A 17,187-nucleotide genomic window follows, 5' to 3' on the forward strand; every position below is an offset into this window, starting at 1 on the left:
CAAAGAGCTGAGGGCCGAACAGGCTGCGCATTGCCAAAGCAAGGAAAAAATAGCCAAGATGGCCATTGAGTTGCAAGATGCCGCCGCCCGTTACCAGCTTCTTGAAAAAGAAAGCCGGGCGAAGGCGGTGGACCTGGAGAAGGCCATGGTAGCAGCCAAGGAAGCCCGCTCTAAAGTCAGAGCGACGAAGGAGGAGCTGCGTCAAGCTAGAGATATCATGGCTGGCAAGCCCTTTTTGTTGCGGACGAAGTTCGGAGATCCGAAGTATGCCCCTCTTGATCAACTATGGAGTTCTGCAGACGCATACGTGGATTTGGCAGCTAGTGCTGCTGATGCGGCCGAGTACTTCAAGGATCAAGAAGATCGTGAAGTGGAAAGGCTATTCTGGTCATAGTTCCATGTTCCAGTGCGTCCACTGCTGTTGAATGAGCGAATGGCCGAGTGGGCCGAGCACCATAGGTTGTCCGGGTTTGCCATGAGATCTATTGTGGCTCATCTGTGGCTGGAAGGGCCAAGGCCGAATAGTTATTTTAGTTTAGTGCAACAGTTCCTTGGTGCTGTGCCGCACATCGACACTATGAAGAGGTCGGCGTGCATAGAGGGTGCGCGTATGGCACTTTCCCGTGTCAAGACATACTGGGCAGAGATGGCAGCCACCGCTATTGCAACCCAGAGTTTGGCCGTAGGCCGAGTATCTGCCGAGCACTACTTTGAAGAAGTCCTTGTAGGCGCTCGTTCAATAGAGGCTCATCCTCGAAGAATATTATGTTCTAGTGACATGTATTCCCTTTGTAAAAACAATGTTTTATTGAATTATAAAGGCTGTGTTTATACTTTTGCCTGAAAGTATTATGATGCCTCATGTGCGGCCGTTTATGTATATATGTATATAACCTGAAAGTTTGCAGTCGTCGGCTTCAGCCCCCACGCATATAATGCAGGGGTGTTTGCAAAAAATGCGTATTCACACTTGATCCAACGTCTTGGTCCATTAAGGAGGTGGTGGCGCAGCGAACGAGGCAATCGGACTATATTGCTTTAACACTTTCACTTAGCCATAGGAGTTTGACAGTGTGACTACTAGACCAAGCAAGTTGGCCCGCAGTGCGAAGACGCCGAATACGAAGATCTGTCTGGGGAGGAAAACCTCACCCTAGACCGCATCGTTACCGATGATCGAAGGAGCCATCAAGCCTTACAGTGACGGCACAGTGGAACTCTCAATGAAAGCACCAATGTCGGTGTCCAAACCGGCAGATCTCGAGTAGGGGGTTCCAAACTGTGCGTCTAAGGCGGATGGTAACAGGAGGAGGGAGACACGATGTTTACCCAGGTTCGAGCCCTCTCGATGGAGGTAATACCCTACTTCCTGCTTGATTGATCTTGATGATATGAGTATTATAAGAGTTGATCTACCACGAGATCGTAGAGGCTAAACCCTAGAAGCTAGCCTATGGTATAATTGTCCTCGTCCTATGGACTAAACCCTCCGGTTTATATAGACACCGGAGGGGGCTAGGGTTACACATAGTCGGTTACAAGGAAGAAGATCTACATATCCGTATTGCCAAGCTTGCCTTCCACGCCAAGGAGAGTCCCATCCGGACATGGGACGAAGTCTTTAATCTTGTATCTTCATAGTCCAACAGTCCGGCCAAAGGATATACTCCGGCTGTCCGGAGACCCCCTAATCCAGGACTCCCTCAATGTGTACCATGCTTCGGGCAGGGCTGATTCAACATCTGCTCAAGATTCCTGATCCTCCGGTCCACGGGGGTGGTCTACCCTTATGTCCCTGGCCATTATTTTGTGCAATGGTATTGGCCACAAAGTCCAGGTTACTATCAGCCTTGCGCTTACCATTACCTCCCTGATTCGCCGCCGGGTTATGATGCTGCCTTTGGTGCTGCTGCTCTTCTTTCCCTTTCCCGGTTTGTCATCATCAGACTCAGGATCTTTGGTACTATCAGAGTCAGCGTACTTAACAAGAGTAGCCATAAGTGTCCCCATGTCATTGCAATGTCATTTAAGCCACCCTAATTTCTGCTTGAGGGGCATAAAACGACAATTTTTCTCTAACATCAAGACTGCTGAATCGGCATTAATCCGGTCTGATGAGTGCAGTATTGTTGAAACCCGGCGCACCCAATGGGTTGTTGATTCTCCTTCTTCTTGGAGACAGGATGCCAAATCCACAATTGACATGGGCTGCTTACACGTGTCCTTGAAATTCTGGATAAACCGGGATTTTAACTCGGCCCATGACCCAACGGAGTTAGCCGGTAATCCCTTCAACCAAGTACGAGATGTTCTTTCTAACATCATGGTAAAATACTTAGCACATGCAGCCTCATCAACATCCAACAGTTCCATTGCCATCTCATAACTCTCAATCCATGATTCAGGAGGTAAATCAGCCATGTAGTTGGGTACCTTACAGGGACCTTTGAAATCCTTGGGAAACCGTACGTTACACAAAGCTGAGGTCAAACACGGCACACCCAAAGACCTGAAAGTTACTCCTGTCTTGACCGAAGCCGTCGGATGAACCGGAGAAGGCCGACGGGTCCTGTACTGCGCCGCTAACTTGGCCTCTCGACGTTGATACGTCTCCAATGTATCTATAATTTTTGATTGTTCCATGCTATTATATTATCAACCTTGGATGTTTTATATGCATTTATATGCTCTTTTATATGATTTTTGGGACTAACCTATTAACCTAGAGCCCAGTGCCAGTTTCTGTTTTTTCCTTGTTTTAGAGTATCATAGAAAAGGAAAATCAAACAGAGTCCAATTGACCTGAAACTTCGCGGAACTTATTTTTGGAAGGAAAGAAGCCCAGAAGACTTGGAGTCCATGTAAGGGAAGCTTCGAGGAGGCCATGAGGTAGGGGTGCGCCCACCCCCTGGGTGCGCCCTCCACCCTCGTGGGCCCCTCGTGGCTCCCCTGACGTACTTCTTCCGCCTATATATCTATATATACCCTAAAAACATCGGGGATCACAATAGATCGGGAGTTCCGCCGCCAGAAGCCTCCGTAGCCACCGAAAGCCAATCTAGACCCGTTCCGGCACCCTACCGGAGGGGGCAATCCCTCTCCGGTGGCCATCTTCATCATCCCGGTGCTCTCCATGACGAGGAGGGAGTAGTTCTCCCTCGGAGCTGAGGGTATGTACCAGTAGCTATGTTTTTGATCTCTCTCTCTCTCGTGTTCTTGAGGTGATACGATCTTAATGTATCGCGAGCTTTGCTATCATATTTGGATCCTATGATGTTTCTTCCCCCCTCTACTCTCTTGTAATGGATTGAGTTTCCCCTTTGAGGTTATCTTATCGGATTGAGTCTTTAAAGATTTGAGAACACTTGATGTATGTCTTGCCGTGCGTATCTGTGGTGACAATGGGATACCACGTGATTCACTTGATGTATGTTTTGGTGATCAACTTGCGGGTTCCGCCCATGAAACTATGCATAGGGGTTGGCACACGTTTTCGTCGTGATTCTTCGGTAGGAACTTTGGGGAACTCTTTGAGGTCCTATGTGTTGGTTGAATAGATGAATCTGAGATTGTGTGATGCATATCGTATAATCATACCCACGTCTACTTGAGGTAACATTGGAGTATCTAGGTGACATTAGGGTTTTGGTTGATTTGTGTCTTAAGGTGTTATTCCAGTATGAACTCTAGGGTTGTTTGTGACACTTATAGGAATAGCCCAACGGATTGATTGGAAAGAATAACTTTGAGCTGGTTTCGTACCCTACCATAATCTCTTCGTTTGTTCTCCACTATTAGTGACTTTGGAGTGACTCTTTGTTGCATGTTGAGGGATAGTTATGTGATCCAATTATGTTATTAATGTTGAGGGAACTTGCACTAGCGAAATTATGAACCCTAGGCCTTGTTTCAACGCATTGCAATACTGTTTACGCTCACTTTTATCATTAGTTACCTTGTTGTTTTTATATTTTCAGATTACAAAAACTATTATCTACTATCCATATTGCACTTGTATCACCATCTCTTCGCCGAACTAGTGCACCTATACAATTTACCATTGTATTGTGTGTGTTGGGGACACAAGAGACTCTTTGTTATTTGGTTGCAGGGTTGCTCGAGAGAGACCATCTTCATCCTACGCCTCCCACGGACTGATAAACCTTAGGTCATCCACTTGAGGGAAATTTGCTACTGTCCTACAAACCTCTGCACTTGGAGGCCCAACAACGTCTACAAGAAGAAGCTTGTGTAGTAGACATCAAGCTCTTTTCTGGCGCCGTTGCCAGGGAGGTTAGCGCTTGAAGGTATATCTTTAGATCTTGCAATCGAGTCTTTTAGTTTCTTGTTTTATCACTAGTTTAGTTTATAAAAGAAAATTAAAAAAAGGAATCGAGTTTACCTCATACGCTTCATCTTTTTAATATCTTTCATGAGTATGATGGAAAGGAAAATTGTGCTCAAATACTAGAAGAAGAATTACATAGAATGCTTGGCATCAAATATCTGAATGATGAGCATGATTGCAATGTTGTTAGTACGAATTCTTGGAATATCCATGATACTAATGATGATTGCACTAGTTATGATAAAAATGTCTCCTATAAAGATGTCAATTTTTGTGGAGTGCATTGGGTTTGTAAGTACACACCAAAAAGGGAAGATAGATATTGCAAGAAGCATAAGTACTTAGAAACTAAATTGTTGCAAGAAATACTAGATGATTGTGCTGAAAATTTAAATTTTCTTGGCCGTACTTGTGGACTTTGCAATGAACAGGGTCATTTAGCTATCCGATGCAAATTGTTCCATGATCTAATCGTGTCCAAAATTTGTGATGACTTGATTTCCCTTGCACATTATAATGAACTTAGTTTGCTTATGGGTTATGGAGAAATGAAACGTTTAACTAATCATCTTCCATAATTTGCCTGTTACAAACTTCTTGGCTTTGATCTAGAGGAAATTTATATGTATTGTGTGGTGAATTGCATTGAAAATCCTTATATTGCCAATTACATAAAGAAAAGAAAACAAATAGAAGATGAAGAGAATACTAATGAAAGGGAAGAGACTTCCTAATACCCTCCTATTATTTCTTATGATGAATCAGGTAACGAGGAGGAGCCTCCTATTCAACCAATCTCATTAATAAGGAGCTCCAAAAAGAGGATTGAACCCACACATGATGTGGTGAAGAAGAAGAAAAGAAAAGGGAAGAGAGGTAAAAATATATCTCCCCCAAATAATGCTGCTCCTATTACTATTGTGCCTCATGAAAATATAATTGTGAAAGATAATGATACTTCTTATGATCTTGAAAATCTTTTTGGCACTTGCTTGGAAGAATATGATAATTGCTATACTATTGGTGCTATCCATACCATTAATGATGAGAGTGACTATGCTTATGATATGAAAAGGCCTGAGCTTGGGGATGCTATGTTTGATGAAGATGATGTTTTTGAGAATATATTTTCTGCAATTAATGTTTGTCCCAAGCTTGGGGATGCTATGTTTAATAATGATGATATTTTTAGTCTCCCAAGTTTTGATATGCAAATTTACAACGATGATAGCATTCCTCCTACCTATGATGATTATTGTGATGATACTTATGCTATAAAAAGTAGTGATTATATTTATAAAACTTGTCATGATTATGATTACGCATTTTCTGAACATTACTCTTTTAATGTGGCAACAATTTATAGTATTCGAGTTTCTTATGATACTCCCACTATTCCGAATGAGAAGAATTTTGCTTATGAGGAGAGTAATAAAATTTCTATGCTTATGCATCATGAAAATAATGCTTTAGGTGCTGGTTATATTGTTGAATTCATTCATGATGCTACTAAAAATTATTATGAGGTAGGAATATATGCTTGTAGGAATTGCAATGATATCAAATTTCCTCTCTATGTGCTTAAAGTTTTGAAGTTATGCTTGTTTTACCTTCCTATGCAAGTTGATTCTTGTTTCCATAAGTTGTTTGCTCACAAAATCCCTATGCATAGGAAGTGGGTTATACTTAAATGTGCTAGTCATATTCTTCATGATGCTCTCTTTATGTTTCAATTCTTATCCTTTATGTGAGCATCATTGAAATCATCATGCCTAGCTAGGGGAGTTAAACGATAGCGCTTGTTGGGAGGCAACCCAATTTTATTTTTGTTCCTTACTTTTTGTTCCTGTTTAGTAATAAGTAACTCATATACTCTGTTTAGATGTGTTTTTATGTGTTTAATTAGTGTTTGTGCCAAGTAGAACCTTTGGGAAGACTCGGGGAAAGTCTTTGCGATCATGCTGTAAAAAACAGAAACTTTAGCGCTCACGAGAATTGCTGCCATTTTTTATTGGAGAGTGCTATTTGGTCAATTCTTTTTGAAGATGATTAATAGATAAATTCCTCACGTCCAGCAATTTATTTGAGAATTTTATGAGTTCCAGAAGTACACGTTTGATCCAGATTACTACAGACTGTTCTGTTTTTGACAGATTCTGTTTCCGATGTGTTGTTTGCTTATTTTAATGAATCTATGGCTAGTAGAAGAGTTTATAAACCATATAGAAGTTGGAACACTGTAGGTTTAACACCAATATAAATAAATAATGAGTTCATTACAGTACCATGAAGTGGTGTTTTGTTTTCTTTCGCTAACGGAGCTTACGAGTTTTCTGTTAAGTTTTGTCTTGTGAAGTTTTCATGTTTTGGGTAAAGATTCGATGGATTATGGAATAAGGAGTGGAAAGATCCTAAGCTTGGGGATGCCCATGGCACCCCAAGGAAATATTTAAGGACAACCAAGAGCCTAAGCTTGGGGATGCCCCAGAAGGCATCCCCTCTTTCGTCTTCGTTCATCGGTAACTTTACTTGGAGCTATATTTTTATTCGCCACATGATATGTGTTTTGCTTGGAGCGTCATTTTTATTTTATTTAGTTTTGCTTGCTGTTTGAATAAAATACCAAGATCTGAAATTCTTAAATGTTAGAGAGTCTTCACATAGTTGCATAATTATTCGACTACTCATTGATCTTCACTTATATCTTTCGGAGTAGTTTGTTGTTCCTCTAGTGCTTCACTTATATATTTTTAGAGCGCGGTGGTGGTTTTATTTTGTAGAAATAGATGAACTCTCATGCTTCACTTATATTATTTTGAGAGTCTTTGGAACAGCATGGTAGTTTGCTTTGGTTATGAAACTAGTCCTAATATGGTGGGCATCCAAGAGGGATATAATAAAAACTTTCATATAGAGTGCATTGAATACTAAGAGAAGTTTGATACTTGATAATTGTTTTGAGATATGGAGATAGTGATATTAGAGTCATGCTAGTGAGTAGTTGTGAATTTTAGAGATACTTGTGTTAAAGTTTGTGATTCCCGTAGCATGCACGTATGGTGAACCGTTATGTGATGAAGTCGGAGCATGATTTATTTATTGATTGTCTTCCTTATGAGAGGCGGTCGGGGACGAGCGATGGTCTTTTCCTACCAATCGATCCCCCTAGGAGCATGCACGTAATACTTTGCTTTGATAACTTGTAGATTTCTGCAATAAGTATATGAGTTCTTTATGACTAATGTTGAGTCCATGGATTATACACACTCTCACCCTTACACCATTGCTAGCCTCTCTAGTAACGCGCAACTTTAGCCGGTACCATAAATCCACCATTTACCTTCCTCAAAACAGCCACCATACCTACCTATTATGGCATTTCCATAGCCATTCTGAGATATATTGCCATGCAACTTACCACCGTTTCATTTATTATGACACGCTTCATCATTGTCATATTGCTATGCATGATCATGTAGTTGACATCGTATTTGTGGCAAAGCCACCGTTCATAATTCTTTCATACATGTCACTCATGAGTCATTACACATCCCGGTACACCGCCGGAGGCATTCATATAGAGTCATATCTTGTTCTAAGTATCTAGTTGTAATTCTTGAGTTGTAAGTAAATAAAAGTGTGATGATCATCATTATTAGAGCATTGTCCCAGTGAGGAAAGGATGATGGAGATTATGATTCCCCCACAAGTCGGGATGAGACTCCGGACGAAAATAAATAAATAAAAGAGGCTAAAGAAGCCCAAATAAAAAAAAGGAGAAAAGAGGCCATAAAAAAAGAGAAAATGCCCAAATAAAAAAATAAAAAATGAGAGAAAAAGAGAGAAGGGGCAATGCTACTATCCTTTTACCACACTTGTGCTTCAAAGTAGCACCACGATCTTCATGATAGAGAGTCTCATATGTTGTCACTTTCATATACTAGTGGGAATCTTTCATTATAGAACTTGGCTTGTCTATTCCAATGATGGGCTTCCTCAAAACGCCCTAGGTCTTCGTGAGCAAGCAAGTTGGATGCACACCCACTAGTTTCTTTGGTTGAGCATTCATACATTTATAGCTCTAGTGCATCCGTTGCATGGCAATCCCTACTCACTCACATTGATATCTATTAATGGGCATCTCCATAGCCCGTTGATACGCCTAGTTGATGTGAGACTATCTTCTCCTTTTTGTCTTCTCCACAACCACCATTCTATTCCACCTATAGTGCTATGTCCATGGCTCACGCTCATTGAGGGAGTCCTGGATTAGGGGGTCTCTAGACATCCGGGCTATATCCTTTGGCCGGACTGTTGGACTATGAAGATACGAGATTGAAGACTTCGTCCCATGTCTGGATGGGACTCTACTTGGCGTAGAAGGCAAGCTAGGCAATACGGATATGTATATCTCCTCCTTTGTAACCGACCTTGTGTAACCCTAACCTCCTCCGGTGTCTATATAAACCGGAGGGTTTTAGTCCGTAGGACAACATACAATCATACCATAGGCTAGCTTCTAGGGTTTAGCCTCTCCGATCTCGTGGTAGATCAACTCTTGTACTACTCATATTATCAAGAATAAATCAAGCAGGACATAGGGTTTTACCTCCATCAAGAGGGCCCGAACCTGGGTAAAACATCGTGTCCCCTGCCTCCTGTTACCATCCGCCTTAGACGCACAGTTCGGGACCCCCTACCCGAGATCCGCCAGTTTTGACACCGACATTGGTGCTTTCATTGAGAGTTCCTCTGTGTCGTCATCATTAGGCTTGATGGCTCCTTCAATCATCGATAGCGACGCAGTCCAGGGTGAGACTTTTCTCCCCGGACAGATCTTTGTATTTGGCGCCTTCGCACTGCGGGCCAACTCGCTTGGCCATCTGGAGCAGATCGAGGGTTATGCCCCTGGCCACCAGGTCAGGTTTGGAAGCTTAATCTACACGGCCGATATCCGCGGAGACTTGATCTTCGACGGATTCGAGCCCTTGCCTAGTGCGCCACATGGTCACGATGAGCATGATTTAGCTCTGCCATCCGACAGTGTTCAGGAGATCGTGCCGGCAACCGCTCCAACCCTCAATTCGGAGCCAGTTGCGCCATCCATGGACGGGTGGATAGACCCCGCCACGGAGGCCGTATCCTCAGCGGCGATCGAGCCGAGTATCGACCTTATGCTTCACGAGAGCCGTGATGCCAAGCTGCCGGATCCTTCCCCGGCCACGGACTCCGAACCGCCTGCGCCCGTGCCTATCGAATCCGACTGGGCGCCGATCATGGAGTTTACCTCCGTGGATATCTTTCAGCACTCACCCTTCGACGACATACTGAACTCATTAAGGTCTCTCTCCTTGTCAGGAGAGCCCTGGCCGAACTATGTCCGGCAGGATTGGGATGTGGATGACGAAGAAATTCGCCGCCCACCCACCACCCACTCAGTAGCCACTGTCGACGATTTGACCGAAATGCTCGACTTCGACTCCGAAGACATTGACGGCATGGACGATGATGCAGGAGGCGAACAAGAACCACTGCCCACAGGGCACTGGACAGCCATGTCATCATATGACATATATATGCTGGACACACCCAAAGAAGGCAATGGCGACGTGACATCGGAGGATGACCCCTCCAAGAAGCAACCCAAGCGCCAATGTCAGCGGCGCCACTCTAAGTCTCACCAAAGCAAAGGCGGTGACACCGGCACAGGAGATAATAGCACTCCGAACAGTGCCGAAGACGACAACAATCCCCTCCAACAAGATTTAGGGCAGGAGGATGGAGAAGCCAGCCCTCCCGAGAGAGCGGCAGATGGAGAGGCGGAGGATGATAATTACATGCCTCCCTTTGAAGATGAGGCAAGCCTTGACGATGACGAATTCATCGTGCCTGAGGATCCCGTCGAACAAGAGCGCTTCAAGCGCCGGCTTATAGCCACGACAAATAGCCTTAAGAAAAAGCAACAGCAGCTTCAAGCCGATCAAGATTTGCTAGCTGACACATGGACTGAAGTCCTTGCGGCCGAGGAATATAAACTCGAACGCCCCTCCAAGAGTTACCCAAAGCGCAGGTTGCTACCCCGACTGGAGGAGGAAGCACCAAAACCTACATCTCTAGCGTATGACGCGGCTGATCGGCCACCTCGTGGCCGCGACAAAGAGGCATTCCAGCCAAAAGCTCAGCCGGCACCCCGACGCCACTCAAATAAAAATGTCAAGGCATGGGGAAATACGCCAGACCTGCGAAATGTATTGGAGGACAAAGCAAAACACTCAAGATCGATCTACGGATCACGAGGGCGCGCCACTATGCGAGACGATAACCGTCACGCCGGATACAGTAAAAGTAAATCTGGCCGGGCCGAACACAGGGACAAGACTCATTTGAGCTGCGTCGCGATATAGCCCAGTACAGAGGCGCTGCACACCCGCTATGCTTCACAGACGATGTAATGGATCACCAAATCCCAGAGGGTTTCAAACCTGTAAATATCGGATCATACGACGGCACAATAGATCCTGTGGTATGGATCGAGGACTTCCTCTTGCACATCCACATGGCCCGCGGTGATGATCTACACGCCATCAAATACCTCCCACTCAAGCTCAAAGGACCATCTCGGCATTGGCTCAACAGCCTGCCAGCAGAATCCATTGGCTGTTGGGAAGATCTGGAAGCCGCATTTCTCGACAACTTCCAGGGCACTTATGTGCGACCACCAGATGCTGATGACTTGAGCCACATAATTCAGCATCCAGAGGAATCGGCCAGGCAATTTTGGACACGGTTCCTGACAAAGAAAAATCAAATCGTCGACTGTCCGGATGCAGAGGCCCTAGCAGCTTGTAAGCACAACATCCGCGACGAGTGGCTCGCCCGGCACCTCGGCCAGGAAAAGCCGAAATCTATGGCAGCCCTCATGACACTCATGACCCGCTTTTGCGCGGGAGAAGATAGCTGGCTGGCTCAGAGCAATAACATATCAAAGAACCATGGTACTTCGGATACCAAGGATGGCAAAGGCAGGTCACGTCGCAACAAACACAAGCACCGCATCAACAACGACAATACCGAAGATACGACAATCAATGCCAGATTCAAAGGCTCTAAACCCGGTCAGCGGAAAAAGCCATTCAAAAGAAGCACTCCGGGCCTGTCCAGTTTGGACCGTATACTCGATCGCTCGTGTCAAATACACGGCACCCCCGACAAGCCAGCCAACCACACCAACAGGGATTGTTGGGTGTTCAAGCAGGCCGGCAAGTTAAATGCCGAAAACAAAGGTAAGGGGTTACATAGCGATGACGAGGAGGAGCCCCAGCCGCCAAACACCAGAGGACAGAAGAGGTTCCCCCCACAAGTGCGGACGGTGAACATGATATACGCAACCCACATCCCCAAGAGGGAGCAGAAGCGTGTGCTAAGGGACATATATGCGTTGGAGCCAGTCGCCCCAAAGTTCAACCCATGGTCCTCCTGTTTGATCACATTCGATCACAGGGACCACCCCACTAGTATCCGTCATGGCGGATTCGCCACACTGGTCCTAGACCCAATCATCGACGGATTTCACCTCACTCGAGTCCTTATGGACGGCGGTAGCAGCCTAAACCTGCTTTATCAGGACATAGTGCGCAAAATGGGTATAGACCCCTCAAGGATCAAACCCACAAAAACGACCTTCAAAGGCGTCATACCAGGTGTAGAGGCCCATTGCACAGGCTCAGTCACACTGGAAGTGGTCTTCGGATCCCCGGATAACTTCCGAAGCGAGGAGTTAATCTTCGATATAGTCCCGTTCCGCAGTGACTATCATGCACTGCTTGGGCGAACCGCATTTGCAAGATTCAATGCGGTACCGCATTATGCATACCTCAAGCTCAAGATGCCAGGACCTCAGGGGGTCATCGCAGTCAATGGAAACACAGAGCGCTCTCTCCGCACGGAGGAGCACAATGCGGCCCTCGCAGCAGAAGCGCAAAGCAGCCTCTTAAGGCAATCCACCAGTTCGGCGATTAAGGACCCGGACACCTTCAAGCGTGCTCGGAGTAATCGGCAACAAGACCGCCTGGCATGTTCCGAGCTCGCATAGCAATGCGGCCCCCACCCCAGTCCCAGCCAAACCGCGAAATCCGTGCCACGTGTACATAATTACGCATTGAAAATACCATGGGCGCAGGTGGGGAGGGGGGCACGACTACGACACGCCCCAAGACGCGGCTCAACCGCACTAGGGGCTTCCCACTTTGTTATTTTTCTCTCTTTCAGGACTTTAATCTCTGGAAGCCCAGTCCGGCGGTACAGTTGCCAGACACACGATGCGACAACCAAGGAGGAAGAAAGCTACGTCACACCACGGAACTCCCAGGTGGTCTCTGATAATGAGTGAAATACCTGCTTTAAATACCATTCCTCAGCTTGTCCTTGGAGGGGACATGTCAAATAGTCCTACTTTTTGCTTATCACACTACTTGTATCATTCTGCTTCGACACACCTTTTTGAATAAACAATGCATATCACTAGACTATTATCGCATTCTCTATTCTTCCTTTATATATATATATATATATATATATATATATATATATATATATATGTTCATTCATGACATCCAGCACCCGTACAATCTGGTACGGCCAATACGCCAGGGGCTTAAGCATACCCCATAATACGGCGTGAGAACTCCGAACACTTTCGACAGTGCGGCACCCCGAACTTATAGCATTATATGCATCAGCTCCGAATCATGTCTTGGGTCAATAGTTGGGTTTGCCTGGCTCCCATGTTTTGGTACCTTACATTCCGCTATATCGGCTAAGGTAGCACTGGGAGAACTACTGCGATTGTGCCCCGGTTCATCTGGGCTAAGCACCTTAGTAGAGAAAGCTAAAACTGACTGTCATGATAAGGCGAGAGCTGGTCGCTATTCGAGAGGTCTCGAGTCCCAAAAGACTTATGCCGCATAGAGCGAGGAGTCGGCTTTGTCCGGCTTAAGGCGTGTATAGCACCCCGAATTCGGCCTTCCAAATACTAGGGGCTTCGCCAAAATTTAAAATTGTAGACTTCTATGGCTAAGTGAGAGTGATAAAGCATTATAGTCCGATTGCCTTGTTCGTTGTGCTGAGCACCTCCCTCGAAGGACCCAAAAATGGGAAAAGGAGTGCTCAGGTTTATCCCGAACACCCCAGCACTCGTGGCATGGGGGCAGAAGCCGACGACTGGCCGTCTCTCAGATTTGATAAATAGCCGCACATAAGGTAATATTTTAAATTCAAACAAGTGTTGCATGGCGCATATGAACAAGTTTTCATAATACATGATCACACGAGCAAGTTCATTAAAAAAATTACATCCTTCGCACACTCGTCCGCCACAAGATGGGCACCCTTCAGGACACCCTCATAATACATTTCGGGGTGGCGATGCTCCTTGCCCTGCGGCGGCCCCTCCTTCACCAGCTTCTCAGCGTCCATCTTGGCCCTGTGCACCTTTGCACGGGCAAAAGCCCGGCGGGCACCTTCGATACAGACGGACTGCTTGATGACTTCCAGCCGTGGGCAGGCATCCACAAGCCGCCTCACCAGGCTGAAGTAGCTATTGGGAAGGGAGTCGCCAGGCCACATCCGGACTATAAAGCCCTTCATGGCCTGTTCGGCCGCCTTGTGCAGCTCGACCAGTTGCTTCAGCTGGTCGCTCATAGGCATCGGGTGTTCAGCCCCAGTATACTGAGACCAGAACAACTTCTCCGTCGAGCTTCCCTCCTTGGCCTGGTAATATTTCGCGGCATCCGACACGCAGCGGGGCAAATCTACGAATGCTCCTGGAGAGCTCCGAACTCGGGTAAGTAACAAGTAATTTACTTTCACATGTTTGCTTTGCATATTGAATGCCTTACCCGCCGCTATCTTCCTCATCGCCTCAATCTCCTGGAGGGCCTTTTGGGCTTCAGCCTTGGCATTCTTTGTGCTCTTGAGGGCCGCGGCAAGCTTGGACTCTCGCGTCTTCGAGTCAAGCTCCAAAGCCTCGTGCTTCTTCACGAGAGCCTGGAGCTCTTGCTGCACCTCTCCCACCCGTGCCTCTTGCTTTTCCCGCTCGGTGCGCTCCTTGGCCGCTTTGTTTTCGGCCTCAGACAACGCTTGCTTCAGGATCTCCACTTCGGTCGTGGCCCCTGGCACATTCATGATTATCCTGTCATTTTGCAACCACATTTTCTTTTATATATAGATAAGGTATTACTTACCTTTGTTCTCCTCGAGCTGCCTCTTGGCAAGGCCGAGCTCTTTCTCGGACCCCTCGAGGTCCTGCTGCAATGCGGCGACCTCCGCAGTCAGTGCGGCAGAGGTCAGCAGCGAAGCCTGCATACGCATACAGACATACTTATATTAGACTCCTGCAGATATTATTTGATCCTCTATTCGGCTTTTCTTTGTGAACACCAAACAAAGCATCAGGGGCTACTGTCTATGCGGTAATATTTTTCCTATATTTTAAATAACTTACCACAAAGCCTGTTAGAAGGCTGGCACAGGCTTCAGTTAGTCCACTCTTGGCGGACTGAACCTTCTTGATCACTGCACTCATAATAGTGCGGTGCTCTTCGTCGATGGAAGCGCCGCGAAGCACTCCCAGCAGGTTATCCGGTGCCTCTAGATGGACAGAGGTCATCGGCATAGGCGTCTTGCCCCTTTTGGAAGGGGGCCGCCTGCCCGAGTCCGGAAACACTGGAGGTTCCGGCACGGTGTTTGGCTGAGAGCCGAACTTGGAGCGCTCGGGAGCCTTGCTCCCTTTTCTCCTAGAGTCCAAAAGGTTGCCTTGAGGCGCCTCCGCGACTGTCTCCCCCCGGCTCGGTGCCCCTTGAGACAATACCTCGGCATTGTCCGTAGGGCAAGGAGAGGAGGCGGTTGGAAGTGTATCACTATTCATGTCCGACGAGTCCAAGGAACCGTTCGACGATGATACATCAATACGGGCTTGGGGCGGACTGCATAATCATATTCGACGTTAGGAGAAGCAGTGCGACAAAGGTATGCTATGAGTTACTCTGGTATCGGAATACTTACGACTTCTCCAGGGGCTTGGCCCTGAGCAGCCACTCGTCTTCGCCGTCGGCGGTGGTAGTGGAGCAGTCCGGAAGGAGAGTCCTTCCCTTCTTGGACCCTTCGGCCTCCCCGGTTGGGGCGGCCTTCCTTTTCTTGTCTCCCCCGACTGGAGAGGGAGAATCTTCATCTTCCTTCTCCTCGTTTTCACAGGAGGAGGGTGTCTCGGTGATATCGGACGATGAGTCCGATACCACCTGGCGCCGGGAACTCTTTTGGGTTCCCTTGGCCTTCTCCGGCACCTCATAAGGAGCTAGATTCCGCATCTCCGTCAGGAGAGCGTCCGCAGTGTCTTCAGGCAGAGGGGTCGGATAGTTAATCTGCTCTGATGTCTCCACCCAGTCCTGTGAAAGGCATGGGAGTTCAGACCCCACACATGGTTAAGCTATGGGAAATAAATGTCCTACCAGATGTACAGAACTTATCGAATTCATAGGGCGCTTCGCGCTTATCCCGCGGTCCTCGGTAAGAGAAGGAGTGACCTCGGCGCCCTTGAATAGCACCCTCCAGACGTCCTTATGCGTCGTGTCGAAGAGCTCGTGTAGAGTCTGGTGCTGGGCCGGGTCGAACTCCCATAAGTTGAAATCCCGTTGTTGACACAGGAGGATCCGGCGGAAGAGCATGACCTGGACTATGTTGACAAGCTTAAGTTTCTTTCTTATCATGTTCCGGATACACTTCTGGAGTCTGTCCAGATCCACCGATGAACCCCAGGACAGGCCCTTCTCCTTCCAGGAAGTGAACCGCGTGGGGATTCCGGATCGAAACTCGGGGGCCACCACCCAGTTGGTGTCGCGTGGCTCGGTGATGTAGAACCACCCCGATTGCCACCCCTTTATGGTCTCCACGAAGGAGCCCTCGAGCCATATAACATTGGGAATTTTGCCCACCATGGCTCCGCCGCATTCCACTTGTTGGCCGCCAACCACCTTCGGCTTGATATTGAAGGTCTTCAGCCACAGGCCGAAGTGGGGCCGGATGCGAGGAAAGCCTCGCACACGACGATGAACACCGAGATGTTGAGGATAAAATTCGGGGCCAGATCAGGAAAGTCCAGACCATAATAGAACATAAGGCCGCGGACGAATGGATGGAGGGGAAACCCCAGTCCGCAGATGAAGTGGGGGAGGAAAACCACCCTCTGTGAGGTTCTGGGGTAGGGATGATCTACCCCGCAGCTGGCAGCCGGTGCGCGATGTCCGCGGCTAAGTATCCGGTCCCACGTAGTTTTTTGATGTGTCCCTCCATGACGGACGAGGCCATCCACTTGCCTCCCGCTCCGGACATGTTTGGTGAGAGTTGAGGAGAAGGATGTGGACTTGGGCGTTGGAGCTCGAGTGCGCGGGAATGGATGAGCAAGGAGGAAGAAGGCGTGGGTAGAAAAAGGTGAGACCTTATCCCTTTATAAGGGCGGACAAAACTATGCGCCCCCCACCAGCCTGGTAAAACTCGCTTATCCCCCAAGCGCCGTAATTGGTGGTGCGGTTGGGTTACCCACGCCCGTATTGATGGGAATCCCGTAATAAGGGGAACACGATCTATGCTTTGACAAGACGTGTCAAGAAACCGCCTCGCGTTATGTGCGGGGCTGGTTAAAGAAAAACGGTTCGAATAATTACCGGGCCATGGCATGATGTCATGCTGCCAAAATGTGTCAGCAGATTAGATTTGTGGAAATATTATTCTCTCTGCAGTGGTATGTGGAACTTATTTTGCAGGGTCGGACACTATCCTTGTATTCA

This window comes from Triticum dicoccoides, chromosome 7A, assembly GCF_002162155.2.
Source record: "Triticum dicoccoides isolate Atlit2015 ecotype Zavitan chromosome 7A, WEW_v2.0, whole genome shotgun sequence".
Lineage (NCBI taxonomy): Eukaryota > Viridiplantae > Streptophyta > Magnoliopsida > Poales > Poaceae > Triticum > Triticum dicoccoides.